Below are 4,065 nucleotides of genomic sequence, written 5' to 3' on the forward strand. Positions count from 1 at the left end.
TGTTGATCCAAGTATGGTCCACATATCTATACTAGAAAGTGGGTGGAATTTCTGTAAAAGAGTTTAGGGCTTTGGTTTCTGTGTCCTCCATATAGAGATTGGCCACAATGGGAGACACAGGTGAACTCATGGCACAACTGTGATTTGTCTGTAGAAACCTTCATTGTATTTAAAATATGTAGTAGTCAGGAAGAAGTCCAACAAGGCACATATGTGGTCTGAGCTGAGGTTGGTTCTGTCATCTAATGTGCTGTCTTGTAGCAGTGTTTCTTCTTTACCATGACAACTTCAGTTGTTGGAATGCAGGTGAAGAGTGAAGTCACATTGTAAGAAACCAATTGTCTCATCTGGATCCAGTTTTAGTTTCAAAACCTTGCTGACAAAGTCGTGTGAATTGTTGATGTGATGGGTGGTATTGCCAACCAGAGGGGATAATAAGGTGTTTAGATGTTTGCAATGTTGTAGGTGATGGAGTTGATGCTGACAATTGGTCTGAGTGGAGTTCCCTCTTTGTGAATTTTGGGAGTCCATATATGCATGGTAGCTTCTCCAAGTGATAGTATTGTGGCTTATCAATGGCATTGTCCTTCAGTAGTTGTTGCAGAAAATCAATGACCTTTTTCTTACAACTGCTGATAGGATCTCTGTTTAGAGTCCCATACAGAGCAGTGTCCTTCAGAAGAGTGTTCACCTTGGCACTGTAGTCATCTGTGTTCAGGATAACTGGCCAGCTTCCTTTATAACTGGCAAGATGATGATGTTCGGGTCTGTTCCTAGGGATGTCACTACTCTCCTTTCTTGAATTGTGAGGTTGGAAGGGTATCTGCACTGGCAAGGGCTGCAGATACCTCCATCCTTAATTGTTCTACCTCGGTTCTGCCAGTTTATTGTTCCTGATGGCTGACTCTGTGACTGTGAGATCTACAATTAGTAGCTATTCTGGTGTTACTAGAAAATTCAGTCCTTTGGATAAAACATTCTTTTCTGTTTGAGTAAGCTCTCTGTCAGACAGCTTTGTCACCCAACAGTCAGTTTTGTCACTGTTCTCTCTCTTCTGGGCTGGTTCTTCTCTTTTGTGTGTTTTTTCTTATCTAAACTATAGGGAAGAAAATTTGCCTTTCTGTTGTTCTTTGCTCTCGTTGTGTTGTGCTATTTGTGCTTTCTTTGTAAATTCTGTGATCTCCAATATTCTGTTAGTAGAAGTGATTTCAGCTCTTGGAGTTTGTGATCCACTCTCTCTTTCAAAACCTCAGTTGTAAAATTAATCTAATTCTTTTTTTGAGAAGTTGGAGCTATTCAAAAGCAGGATGTTTTCTTCAGGATGTTTCCAACAGAAGTACTGAAGTAGGTTACAGAATTTATGAAGAAGGCACAACTAGCACAACACACAACAAGAGCAAAGGGTCAGACTTTTGAAGAGAGCAAAGTCCACATTCTGGACAGAGAGGACCACTGGTTTGAAAAAGGGGACAAAGAGGCCATCTACATTAAGATTGAACAGCCCTCTCTCAACAGAGGGGGAAGAGATACACCACCTATCTACTATTTACAACACAGTTACAAGAAGGCTCCACACCCATTTGCACTATTCAGGTGACCCTGAGAGCATGGATAAACCTCCAAGTGGCCTCAACTCTCAGAAGGAATGCTAATGACCAGATGACTGCAAGGAATATAAATCCTTCCATCTTCCACCATTCAGTAAGAACTGAAGAAGCTTTTTGGATGAGAAGTGAAACATCTTCAGGGAAAAATAAACTCTATTTGCCTTTTGAAAAAGCACCTTTGGACAATCATGACCTGAATGACTGAGAATCTCCATAGATATTTAGAAAATAGATGGTTAGACAGCATCACCACTACATGGATTCATAATTGGCTGACAAACCGTGCTCAATGTTAGTCCTTAATGGAACTACATCTACATGGAGGGAAGTAAATGGTGAGGTACCCCAAGATTCTGTCTTAGGACCAGTACTCTCCAATATCTTTATAAACAATTTAAATGAGGGGATAGAAGAGGTACTAATCAAATTTGCAGACAGCACCAAGTTGGTAGGATAGCCAACACCCCAGAAGATAGGCTCAAGATACAGAAAGATCTCGACACACTTGAACACTGGGCCCTATCTGATAAAATGTAATTAAGTGGTGAGAAAGTAAGGCTTTACACCAGGCATGTCCAAAGTCCGGCCCGCGTGCCATTTGCGGCCCGCGTTCCGGTTTAATACGGCCCTCTAACAGCCCTCCCTGCTCTGGGTAAATGCGGCCCTCCCAATCACAGCGGTTCTCAACCTGTGGGTCGCGACGCTCCGAACGGCGTTCCGGCATTTTTTTTTAATGGATTTTTTCAACTTTTCCATGAGCTGTGCTACTCCCTCTATTCTATTAGCTTTCGAACACCAATAGAATAGACTCTATTATTTGAATAGACTCTTAATCTATTGGCTTTCGAACGTCAATAGGAATTGTCCAGACCTGGCCGTTAAAGGCTGTTTGTGCACTGCTGAGCGCGCCAAAAGTCTCAGCCGGCAAACGTTGCTGCAAGTTGTCTGCAGCAAAGACGAGTTTGCGGGAACTTTCCACCCATCCCTGCTGAGCAACTACGGAATGCCATCTTCTACTCTACTACTTGTAAGTAAAAGAGGACCAGGGGTGGGAGATTGGTAGGAGTGCTTTACTCTGCCCTGCCGAAAAAGAGGAGTGCATATGCTCTCCTGCCTCGTGCTCACCTCGTGCGCTATCGGTATGGTGTGCGGGTGGTGCCGTGGGAGCCCGCTTCACACAGCGGGGCTGCGCGGGACAGGCAGCGGCGAAGGTGGTTCTGGCGGGGCAGCGCCTGGCGCTGTCTGGAAAAGTGGCGAGCGTGGGGCGCGGCGGATGGCTGAGCAGCCGGTCTGGTTTGCTGACGGTGCAGGGCGGGTGCCCAGGAGTCCCCGAGAGAGGAAGGCATGCATGCAGGCAGGCATTCGGCGCCCTACGGGTGGAAAAGCTCTTCTGAAGAGCAGCGGCAGCGGCCTGCTACTGAGTGGCGAGTGCCCATAGCTGGGGGGGCTCAAGGGAACCCCGCCTGCGCCCCTCCCGGGCTGCCGAAGCCGGACGGGGATCCCCTCTCGGGAGGCTACCCAAGCCAAGCTGGGCATCCCGGGGCGCTAACAATAACAATAACCGCCTCGCTAAAGGCTCTGGGCAGACCCCTGAAGGGAGTGAGGGGAGGCTGGCCTGGCCGGTGCTGGACCTGCGCTGCCGCTGCCTCATCCTGAGTCTACGTGGCCGCCCGGGAGCGCCTGGCCTGCAACGCCTGCTGCCACCTGGGCCTGCCTGCCATCCGCGCCCCCCGCCGCCCTGCACTGGTGTCTGGCTCGGTGACTGCAAGCTCTGCGCCATCGGTGTGGAGTGCGGGTGGCGCTGTGGGAGCCATGGGGCCTTCTGCTGCCTCCTGCCCCCCCCCACGCTTGCCCTTCCCGGGACCTCTGCCCATTTTCCCATGCTCGGAGCAGGAGAGGAAGTGCTGCTTTCCGGGCATGGGAAGGGGCTTCTCCCTCCCAGTCCCCCATCCACTGGGGCGGGGGCACTCCTCTGGACCCACTGCCCAGCCTGGCCTGGCTCACTCTCCTGTGGCAGGCAGAGGTCGGCAGGATTTGGCCCTGGAACAGCCCGGCCAGCTGGCTGGCCGGGAAGGCTGAGCAGCCCTGGTGAGGGACCCGTTTCTGCCCTGTGGCCGGCTGGCCAGGAATCTCGTCCAGCTCGGGGGCCGCCTGACTGCTGTGGGGATGTCCACGTCAGCTGCCTCCTGGCGGGTCCGCTAATTGTGGGCTCCCGGCCGGCTTCCTCCGTGAGTCAGGTGCCTGGGACTCCGTGGATCTGCCCCTAATTGCGCCCGGGAGGGTCCGACCGAGCCCCGGGCTGACTTGCGCGGCTCCGAAATGCCGCTTGCCTGAATTCTTTCTGCCTCCTAGGGAGAATTTGCGCCTCATGGCCCAATTATGGGCGTTATTCCAGCGTGGTCACTTAATTTGGATGCTTCTGTTGTTTTTATTGGTTTTGCTGTCATTACTCTTTTAA

This window comes from Protobothrops mucrosquamatus, unplaced genomic scaffold (assembly GCF_001527695.2).
Source record: "Protobothrops mucrosquamatus isolate PMUCROS unplaced genomic scaffold, P.Mucros_1.0 scaffold2160, whole genome shotgun sequence".
Classification (NCBI taxonomy): Eukaryota; Metazoa; Chordata; class Lepidosauria; order Squamata; family Viperidae; genus Protobothrops; species Protobothrops mucrosquamatus.